The following is a 12,125-nucleotide window of genomic DNA, read 5'->3' on the forward strand; positions in this document are numbered from 1 at the left end:
GTGGCACACTTTAATCATGGGTATAGGGGAACCTCAGCAGATGATCCTGCTTTAACTGACTGGTGCCCGCTTCCATGCTGTGTCCTCCAGGGCAGAGACTCAATCAACCTCCCGGGCAAGTTAGGCTTCTTCTCTCCAACACTCCGCCAACATGTACCTTTCCTGAACGACTTCTCTATTGCGCCTTTAGTGTGAGAGCTCCAGTATCGTGGTACTCTGAAGTTCCTCCTGTCAGATGTTCCTAACAACTCTACTTGTATGACAGACAGCTGTAGCCTCTATCGGGGACTCCTCTCCGAGTCCTGGCTCTCTATTCGGTTGCTGTTGTGTCCCAAGTCTTAGATGGGAGTAGTGCATTTACAGCCAACTACTCCACCGGTGTCTGCTGCAGAACCATAAGTGTCCATACAACCTCGGGGACCGGGCCCCGGCCTTACGCTGAGAACCTATAGGCAGGGTTCCTCTTCCAACCCACAACTCCTCTCTGTTCTCCTACTCCTTCGTTCCGCGCTGTTCCTTCTCTCTCTTTTGGAAGCTTAGGTTGCAGTTCTACGTCTTTCTCCTTCTGTTCCTTTCCCATGCCAGCTGGCTCAGGTCACTGAGGCAGCTGCAGCACTCCTTCCTCCATCCCTTCCTCCAGGGATCAGTCCTCAGACTCTCCTGACTGACTGACCTCCAGACTGATCTGTAATTCTAAACCTTCCCACTCTTTCATATCTAACTCCACCCACCTCCCAGCACATCTCGTGTTACGAAGCAAGGACCCACGAAAGGTGCTCTGCTACCCTCTAAGCATGAAGCCGCAATGTGGTCAGTGCTGAACTATCCTGTGTGTGGGTGCAGGTGTTGGAGTGTGGAAAGGAGTTCCCAACTTACCTAGGCGGTGGGGCACTACACCTTAGGAGAAGGTGCAGTACCTCTGTGGCGACTGAGCCTCAGGGTCACCACACATCTCCTTCCTCAAGAGAATTTGTAACATATATTTCAATAAAATTTATATTTTATGTGGAAATTTATTGCAGGACTAATTCTTTGCTTAGGTCTCTTCTGTTGTCACGGTCCTCCGTATTTATATTTAGGGCACTTTTGTGTTCTCATCCAATATAAAGGCTACTTCTTCTCCCTGAATGGGCCTCTGTATGTTAGGACTTAGGATAATGGCAAAGAGAACATTGGGGGAGATTTATTTTCTATGAGATTACTAAAGGTTTCTGTGCCACCCAAGAAATGCACCATCTCTTCTGACAACAATGATGTCTCCCCTTTTTCTGTGAGCAAGAACATTCCAGGAAACCTATTGAAGTATGGCTAAGCTATGAACAGTGTACATGGTTTTCCAAGGTTTTTTCCAGAATCCTTTTAGTCAACACCAGTGGTCTCCAACCTGTGGCTCTGCAGCTACCATCATGACGCAATATCCTGGCACTTGTAGATTTGCAACACCTGGACAGAAAAAGGAGTGCTAGGGGTGGGACTACCGCAGCTGCGACGGGGTCCGGAGTCCTTGGGGGCCCAATTGCAGAGCTGCAGCTGCTCATTGGCTGTGCAGCTCCATGCTTCTTTGATTGGCTGCCAGGCTGCAATTGGCCTGATGCGATGGCTGCTCTGTGCGCACAGGACCTATGATGAGGTCACAGAAGGGGAGGAGTCAGGGGTCACATGATCAGGAGGCTCAGTGTGTGCAGGACTCTGCTGTACTGGTTGTCATCGTGCTGGATGAGGGTAAGTTTATGTGTGGGATCAGGAGGGGTTTATGGGGTGGATGTAGCAGAGCTGTGTGTGTACAAGGTGTACGGAGCGGAGCCATGTGTGTACAAAGTGTATGGAGAGCAGCCGTGTGTGTACAAGGTGAGCAGAGCCATGTGTGTTAGAAGTGTATGGAGCGGAGCTGCATGTCTACGAGGTGTACGAAGCGGAGCCGTGTGTGTACGAGGTGAACAGAGAAAAGACACATGCGTACGAAGTGCACGGAGCGGAGCCGTGTGCGTACAAAGTGTACGGAGCGGAGTCGCATGTGTATGAGGTGGACAGAGAGAAGCCGTATGTGTACGAAGCTGAGCCGCGTGTGTATGAGGTGTACGGAGCTGAGCCACGTGTGTATGAGGTGTACGGAGCGGAGCCGCGCGTGTACGAGGTGTACGGAGCTGAGGCGCGTGTGTACATGGTGTGTTGAGCTACGCATGTACGAGGTGTGCGGAGTGGAGCCGCGTGTGTATGAGGTGTATGGAGTGGAGATGTGCGTGTATTTTGGCATGTGGGGGCCCATTTGAAAGTTCGCACCGGGGTCCATAACTTTGCAGTTACGCCACTGCTATAAACCATTGCTTTACCTGTGTGTACGAACATACTCTCTGATGTAGATTGTGAGCCCTCGCGAGCAGGGTCCTCTCTCATCCTGTACCAGTCGTGACTTGTATTGTTTAAGATTACTGTACTTGTATTTATTATGTATTAGCTGAAGAGCCTGGCGCTGCCCTGGCATAGTAACTAACTACGCTTAGTTATAACAAATTGTAATGATTATATATATATATATATATATATATAGAATGCTGAGTGTATAGCCCCTCCCACTCCGCATAGCCACATTCACTATAATATCCCTCATCATCCCGTCAGCCAGAGCCACCGGACTACTACCCCTAATATCCCACATCATCCCGTCAGCCAGAGCCACCGGACTACTACCCCTAATATCCCACTTCATCATGTTAGCAAGAGCCATCGGACTACTACCCCTAATATGCCACATCATCCTATCAGCCAGAGCCACCGGACTACTACCCCTAATATCCCACATCCTAACTTCCATAACGGGAATCCCTTTAAGAGAGGGCTGAGGTCAAAACCAAAGCGCTGGATGGATGTGCCTATGGGATGGAGGATGTGTGGTGGGTATATGGGCAGGGAGGGGGGGATTCATTTCGGTCCTGCGCTCTCTGCTCCTTTCTGGGGGCAGACAAAGGCTGGGAGCTTATGTTCCCGGGGATGCTAGATTTCTCCCACCATGGCAGTGTCTGCTGAGGTGTTGTCGTGGAGTGAGAAAACTACCAATCACAGCTCAGCTTCTTTGCTTAGTGATTGGTTGCAAGGAAAACTGTTGCTCATAGCAACCAATCAGCTTCTTTTAAACTGCTCTGTTGAAATGAAAGATGCTTCGTTATTGGTTGGTGATACACACACATGCATACATACATTCACTTTTATATATAGAGATACCCCTCCTCCCATGTAAAGCGCCATGGAAAAAATGGTGCTATAATAATAAATAATAATAATAATAATAATAATAATAATAATGGCAAAGATAGCCCATGTTTTCTAAACTTCTATGAGGAGGACATGTGCATGGCCAACAATAATAGGCATAGTGTCAACAGACACTTAACTGACTCAGAAAACAAACCATACACCTTAATTTGGGCAACAGTTTTCCCTCTATCACTTCTACATTCCTCTATACCTGGTTTATACAGTATTACATTTCATCTCTTTCAACAGATTTACTTTAACAACCTTCATTCCTGAGGGTAGCCTCTGAGAATCCATATGCTCTGCTCAGTGATTATCATTAACCCATGAAAGAGTTGGAGAAACTTAAATCAACACTCAGCCCTTGAAGGGTCTATACAGGGTATACAGGGTCTCTTATTGGAAGAATAAGCAACCACGCATAGGATTGTTGAGGGGTTAGAATGTAAAACTACTCTGCCATACCTTCCTAAGCAGTAGACTGTCCCGGTATATAATATTTCATCATCTGGTTGATGAGAGCCCATATTGATGTGACCTTGGGCAAATTTACCACCTGCCGAGCATATATGGACAAGTTTACAGAAACATCTCAGTAAATTGTTACTGGATAGAAAATCACATCCTGGCACCATGCGTTTTTCCAAAATTTTATTATATCAAAGTTGAAGCTTATTGAAGACAACACGGATAATGTTGGAAGAGATCAGACATGGAATCTAAAGCTGAAAAACTAAACATCTGTTGCATGTAATGTATGAGAACTGAGGAGTTATGATTTATAATGTGCAATTTATATTAAAACAGCATAAAGGTGAATGCAGATTTTCACCTATTATAATGATTTGAAAACTATTGCATTCAAAGTTTGGGGGTTGTCTCCGTATTACATACAGTGGGGCAAAAAAGTATGTAGTCAGTCAGCAATAGTGCAAGTTCCACCACTTAAAAAGATGAGAGGCGTCTGTAATTTACATCATAGGTAGACCTCAACTATGGGAGACAAACTGAGATAAAAAAAATCCAGAAAATCACATTGTCTGTTTTTTTTTCATTTTATTTGCATATTATGGTGGAAAATAAGTATTTGGTCAGAAACAAGCAATCAAGATTTCTGGCTCTCACAGACCTGTAACTTCTTCTTTAAGAGTCTCCTCTTTCCTCCACTCATTACCTGTAGTAATGGCACCTGTTTAAACTTGTTATCAGTATAAAAAAAACACCTGTGCACACCCTCAAACAGTCTGACTTCAAACTCCACTATGGTGAAGACCAAAGAGCTGTCAAAGGACACCAGAAACAAAATTGTAGCCCTGCACCAGGCTGGGAAGACTGAATCTGCAATAGCCAACCAGCTTGGAGTGAAGAAATCAACTGTGGGAGCAATAATTAGAAAATGGAAGACATACAAGACCACTGATAATCTCCCTCGATCTGGTGCTCCACGCAAAATCCCACCCCGTGAGGTCAGAATGATCACAAGAACGGTGAGCAAAAATCCCAGAACCACGCGGGGGGACCTAGTGAATGAACTGCAGAGAGCTGGGACCAATGTAACAAGGCCTACCATAAGTAACACACTACGCCACCATGGACTCAGATCCTGCAGTGCCAGACGTGTCCCACTGCTTAAGCCTGTACATGTCCGGGCCCGTCTGAAGTTTGCTAGAGAGCATTTGGATGATCCAGAGGAGTTTTGGGAGAATGTCCTATGGTCTGATGAAACCAAACTGGAACTGTTTGGTAGAAACACAACTTGTCATGTTTGGAGGAAAAAGAATACTGAGTTGCATCCATCAAACACCATACCTACTGTAAAGCATGGTGGTGGAAACATCATGCTTTGGGGCTGTTTCTCTGCAAAGGGGCCAGGACGACTGATCCGGGTACATGAAAGAATGAATGGGGCCATGTATCGTGAGATTTTGAGTGCAAACCTCCTTCCATCAGCAAGGGCATTGAAGATGAAACGTGGCTGGGTCTTTCAACATGACTGATCCAAAGCATACCACCAGGGCAACGAAGGAGTGGCTTCGTAAGAAGCATTTCAAGGTCCTGGAGTGGCCTAGCCAGTCTCCAGATCTCAACCCTATAGAAAACCTTTGGAGGGAGTTGAAAGTCCGTGTTGCCAAGCGAAAAGCCAAAAACATCACTGCTCTAGAGGAGATCTGCATGGAGGAATGGGCCAACATACCAACAACAGTGTGTGGCAACCTTGTGAAGACTTACAGAAAACGTTTGACCTCTGTCATTGCCAACAAAGGATATATCACAAAGTATTGAGATGAAATTTTGTTTCTGACCAAATACTTATTTTCCACCATAATATGCAAATAAAATGAAAAAAAAACAGACATGTGATTTTCTGGATTTTTTTTTCTCAGTTTGTCTCCCATAGTTGAGGTCTACCTATGATGTAAATTACAGACGCCTCTCATCTTTTTAAGTGGTGGAACTTGCACTATTGCTGACTGACTAAATACTTTTTTGCCCCACTGTATAGGGGTTCCCCGCTTAGGTTTCCCCTTTATTAGCGATAGCGGAAAGCACCCAAGTTACAATGGTTTCCACTGTTTTGGAACCTTGCCTTTTACATGCTCAGCCTGAGAGCAAAAAAGGATTAATGGTAGTTGCCAAACACCTATTGTACCTCTTATTTCAGGAATGGGAAAAAGAGGTTTGACCAGTAAAATACAAAACGAGCTGATGGCTTTATATGCACATAAAGGGTGGACAGTAAATCAGTATTGGTGTTATTGTAATGGAATTGGACTTCATATTGACCTTAACACCCCATCCAAACACATTAGATGGATGCCTCAGCCATCTCTCCCATACACAGTAGTGCTTACTCCAAAGTTCTCTATGAGAGAGCAGCTGCCACACATGTATTATGGTGGCTTAGCTCAGGGTAAACAAAAGGATCATCGGTCCGAAATCAGACATGCTAGACTTTTGACTACCCCGACAATCAAATATGTGGGGCGCCCATACGTATTTGAATTTCAGCTGAACCCATTGAATTCAGCTAATATTAGTCTAATGTGCATGGGGGGCTTAGGCCGGCATCACACTAGAGAGAAATACGGACGAGTGAGAGGTGCAAATGCAACGCATTGCACTCGGACCAATGTTTCTCTATGGGGCAGCTCCCATCAGCCGTATATTTCTCAGCCGTATTTTACAGGCTGAGAAAATCGCAGCAAGCTGCGATTGTCAGCATATTCCTCCAAAAATACGCCAATGCAAGTTTATGGGGGCGAGAAAAATATGGATTACACACGGACCAGACATGTGACTTGCAAGAAATACGCGCCGATGTCCTTTAACAAAAGCCGGCAATTCAGTGCGCGATACAGTAAAATCACACTGACATGTTTAATAAAGCATGGAAAGAATAGATATACAGTGGACACATAGAATACATATACAGTATATACATATATATATATATATATATATATATATATATACATGTCAGGAACACCGCACTGCACTTGCTCACTGTGCCAGTGCGGGTGTCCTGAGTACAAAGACAGTACTCACAGATACCTGTGGAGCAGGGCAGCAGCGGTGACGATGCGTGCTTCAGAGTATCAGGACCTGAAGCACATGACTGCTGGGGGCGTGGCCTAAGCTCCACAGATCTAGGAGCTGCAGGGAAACTCCTAGAAAGTTAACTACAGGGCAGTGTTACCAAAGGGCATAGACAGAGACAGAAACCAGACGAAGCCAGGGTCAAAGCACCAGATAGCAATACAGTACCACGGGGTTTAGACAGAAAGGATAGTCAGGACGTAGCAATAGGTCAGAAAACCAGAACGGGCAATAGACGGTACAATAGGGACAAACTGTAACGGAGTAACGATAGCCAAGCCAGGAGGTCAAAACCGGAGAAGACAGTAGTACCAAAGCGAGAGACGGAGTACAGAGTGAGGGAACAGGCCGGGTCATACACGGGAATCAAACAAGCAACGCAGAATACACGCACACCAGGGGTCAGACACACCAGAACAACAGTATAGCTGACAGAGAACCCTGGTAAAGAGTGAGTATAAATACCCCTCCCAGATCCAGAAAGAGGCCACAAACACTTAACCCTGTGATTGCAGGGCAAGAACCCTGTTCAAGCCATGACAGTACCCCCCTCTTAATGGGGGGCCACTGGACCCCCAGGCTTGTCTGGGTATCTGGCGTGGAAAGCCCGCACCAGACGATCGGCATGCACCGAACTGGCCGGAACCCATGACCGATCCTCCAGAGAGTACCCCTTCCAGTGTATCAGATACTGGAGTCTCCGGCGCACCCACCGGGAGTCAACAATGCGCCCTACTTCATACTCCAGCTGCCCCTCTACCAGCACTGGCGGAGCATTTGATGAGGGATCCTCTCTCACCGTCCCCACAGTCTTTAACAGGGACCTGTGGAAGACACTAGAAATTTTAAAGGAGGTGGGCAGCTGCAGTCGGTAGGCTACTGGGTTAACAACCTCCACAACTTTGTATGGACCAATAAACTTGGGGCCCAGCTTTATAGAAGGTATCTTAAGCTTGATATTGCGGGTGGATAGCCACACCTTCTCCCCTACTGCAAATGCTGGACCTGGCCCCCTCCTCCTGTCAGCAAACCGCTTATAGTTTTCCTGGGCCTTGGAAATATTCCTCTGAACCTCCCTCCAAAGAATTCGAAGACGTTGTGTCACATCCTCAGCACCAGGACAACCTGAATCCATACGGGAAAACTCTCCAAAATGTGGGTTAAAGCCATAGTTGACCTGAAAAGGAGACTTCCCAGTAGACTGACTCACACGACCGTTGAATGCAAACTCTGCCATGGGCAATACCTCACACCAGTCCTCCTGCCTGCAAGAGGCCAAGCATCTCAGAATCTGCTCCAACGATTGGTTTGTGCGCTCCGTCTGTCCATTAGACTCTGGGTGGTAGGCAGAGGAGAAGGACAACGAAATCCCCAGCTTTTTGCAAAAAGCCCTCCAGAACCTGGCTACAAACTGTACCCCTCTGTCTGACACCACATTCATAGGCACTCCATGTAACCTAATTATATGCTGCATAAATAAGCGGGCCAGGGTTTCAGCAGATGGTAACGCGGGGAGAGGTACAAAGTGAGCTTCTTTTGAAAACCTATCCACCACCACCCATATCACCGAGTTGCCCCTGGAAGGGGGAAGATTTGTGATAAAATCCATGGACAAATGTGTCCATGGTCTATCCGGAATTGGCAAAGGCACCAATTCCCCGGCCGGCCGGACCTGAGAACTTTTAGAACGAGCGCACACCCCACATGCAGTCACAAACTTTTTAATATCTGTTACCATAGAGGGCCACCAGAAATCCCTCGCAATTGCCCCCCGGGTAGCTGCAATCCCAGGATGAGCACTCAACACAGAATCATGAAATTCCTGCATAAGTCCGAGACGGAAACGTTCCGGTACAAACAATTTACCCGGGGGTTTACCACCAGGAGCCCGAGCCTGGGCCTCTAAAATCCCTCTCTGTAACTCAGATGAGATTTCGGCCACCACTACTCCTGGCTGAAGAATGGAGGAGGGAGGTTCTGGAGGGGACACCGAATCAAAGCTTCGGGATAAGGCATCAGCCTTGATGTTTTTAGATCCCGGGTGGAATGTGATGGTAAACTGAAAACGAGAAAAAAAAAGTGCCCACCGAGCCTGTCTGGGGGTCAATCTCTTGGCAGACTCGATATAGGCCAAATTTTTGTGATCAGTGATGACTGTAATGGGATGAACAGACCTCTCCAGGAAATGCCTCCGTTCTTCAAAAGCCAACTTTACCGCCAACAACTCTCTATTGCCAACATCGTAATTTCTCTCAGCAGAGGAAAATTTTTTAGAGAAGAAGGCGCAAGGCCTCAGGTTAGTAAGGGTAGGAGGGCCCTGAGACAAAACTGCCCCCACCCCCACTTCCGAGGCGTCAACCTCCACGACAAAAAGTCTTGACGGGTCGGGTTGTACCAATACAGGGGCTGAAGAAAAGCACTTTTTTAATGTCATGAAAGAGTTTTTTGCAGCTACAGACCAATTTTTTACATCAGCTCCCTTGAGAGTGAGGTCCGTTAGAGGCTTTACCACCTGCCAAAAGCCCTTAATAAATTTCCTATAAAAGTTGGCAAAGCCCAAAAATCGTTGCAACCCTTTCAAGTCATGAGGTTGCACCCACTCCGTAACAGCCTGGACTTTCTTAGGATCCATGCAGAACCCCTCTCCTGACACAATCAACCCCAGAAAGGATACTTCTTGCATGAAAAATGAGCATTTTTCCAGCTTGGCATACAAATGATTCTCCCTCAGTCTCATGAGAACCATCCGCCAATGGTGCAAGTGAGATTGACTGTCCACCGAGTACACCAGAATGTCATCCAAATAGATAACCACAAAACGACCGATTAAATCAGAGAAAATTACATTAATAAAATTCTGAAAAACAGCAGGAGCGTTGGTGAGACCAAAGGGCATAACCAAGTTTTCGAACAGCCCTTCAGTCGTCAGGAATGCTGTTTTCCATTCGTCCCCTTCACAGACTCTTATAAGGTTATATGCCCCACGTAAATCCAGTTTAGAGAACCACTTGGCCCCGGTGAGTTGGTTACATAAATCAGGAATTAGGGGGAGAGGGTATGTATTTTTCACAGTAATTTTGTTTAATTCCCGAAAGTCGAGGCACGGCCGCAAACCACCATCTTTTTTCTTAACAAAAAAGAAGCCCGCTGCCACAGGTGAAACAGAAGGCCTAATATGCCCTTTGCGGAGACTCTCAGTAATGTACTCCTTCATGGCTAGACGTTCGGGCCCGGACAAATTGAACACGCGAGCCTTGGGTAACTTGGCTCCAGGGACTAGATTAATGGCACAATCAAAGGGTCTATGTGGTGGTAGCGCCTCAGCCTCACTTTCAGAAAATACGTCTTGAAAATCTTTCAGGCACTCCGGAATACCTTCCAGATCGACAGACGACACTGACACAGATTTTACTGGGGTGACAAGGGTTGTCAAGTTACAACATAGACCATTAGCCATACAACCCCACTGAATGATCTCCCCTGTGACCCAGTCAATAGTAGGATTGTGACGTTGAAGCCAAGGCATACCCAGTATCAGTCCAGCCGGCAGATTATTTATGACAAAACATCTTAATTTTTCCACGTGAGTGGAACCCACTTTCAGAGAAAAGGTATCAGTCATGAAACAAATTCCCTCCTGGGTGATAGGAGAAGAATCAATTGCCACGATTTTAACAGGATCTTTTAACCTGACTGTCCCTATCTTATGAAAAGTCACAACTTTGGCATCGATCAGATTAATAGAAGAACCACAGTCAACAAAGGCGGTAGTCCCAACCGGGCCGCCTGTAAGTTCCAGTTCCACCGGAAGCAGAATTTTAGTAAGCGAGTAAAAGGGTACCTGGGAGTCTGGGCAACCTCCTCGATTGTTACCCAGACTCAGTCGTTTTCCTGACGGCTTCACTGAAGAAGGGCAAGAAGGACAGTTCCTTCTCCAATGTCCAGCGAATCCACAGTAAAAGCACAATTGGTTGTTTCTTCGGTGTCTCCTCTCTTTTTCCTCCAATGACGTGGCACCAACCTCCATGGGCTCAGGACTAGATGCAGAGTCTCTCAGATTGGAGAATAAAGGGGTCTCCTGCAGCATGACCCCTCTTGCCCGCAGCCTGCGGTCCATGCGGACAGCCTGGATCATAGCGTCCTCCAAAGAATCCGGTGGAGGATGAAGGGCTAGGGCATCTTTCAAACGTTCGGACAGGCCTCTACAGAACAAACCCCGGAGGGCAGCGTCATCCCAGGAGACCTCCGCTGCCCAGCGTCTGAACTCAGAGCAGAACCATTCAGCAGAGTTCCTTCCCTGTGTCACACTCATCACCATATCCTCTGCCAGATGCACTCTATCAGGCTCATCATAAATGTGCCCCAGAGCCTCAAAGAACAAATTCACAGACATGCGTTCAGGAGCAGAGGAAGAGAGAGAGAAAGCCCATGCCTGTGGAGCCCCCCGAAGTAGGGAAATGACGACCCCCACCCTCTGGAACTCATCCCCGGAAGAGCGGGGCCTCAGAGAAAAAAAAAGCTTGCATCCTTCTCTGAAAGACCTGAACTCCTTTTTATCCCCTGAGAAAAGGTCTGGCAATTTGACCGGAGATTCTGGGAATGCCAATGACACATCTCTTTCCCCAGCACAAGAATCCCCTGTAGAGGCAGCCCCCTGTACCGTATCCACCAACTGTTGCTGGGTCTGGGCCATCATGCGCTGTTCCACATTAAGTTTGTGGAACATTTGGGTCAGGTGCTTGACCTGATCAGCCAAGGCTTGTATGGGATCCATGAGGATAACACACTTTTTTTTTTTTTTTTTCTCAGAGGGGGAAAAAAAAAACTGAAATGGTCAGCTATAATGTCAGGAACACCGCACTGCACTTGCTCACTGTGCCAGTGCGGGTGTCCTGAGTACAAAGACAGTACTCACAGATACCTGTGGAGCAGGGCAGCAGCGGTGACGATGCGTGCTTCAGAGTATCAGGACCTGAAGCACATGACTGCTGGGGGCGTGGCCTAAGCTCCACAGATCTAGGAGCTGCAGGGAAACTCCTAGAAAGGTAACTACGGGGCAATGTTACCAAGGGGCATAGACAGAGACAGAAACCAGATGAAGCCAGGGTCAAAGCACCAGATAGCAATACAGTACCACGGGGTTTAGACAGAAAGGATAGTCAGGACGTAGCAATAGGTCAGAAAACCAGAACGGGCAATAGACGGCACAATAGGGACAAACTGTAACGGAGTAACGATAGCCAAGCCAGGAGGTCAGAACCGGAGAAGACAGTAGT

Source organism: Dendrobates tinctorius, unplaced genomic scaffold (assembly GCF_039654945.1).
Source record: "Dendrobates tinctorius isolate UK_male_01 unplaced genomic scaffold, ASM3965494v1 ptg000032l, whole genome shotgun sequence".
NCBI lineage: Eukaryota > Metazoa > Chordata > Amphibia > Anura > Dendrobatidae > Dendrobates > Dendrobates tinctorius.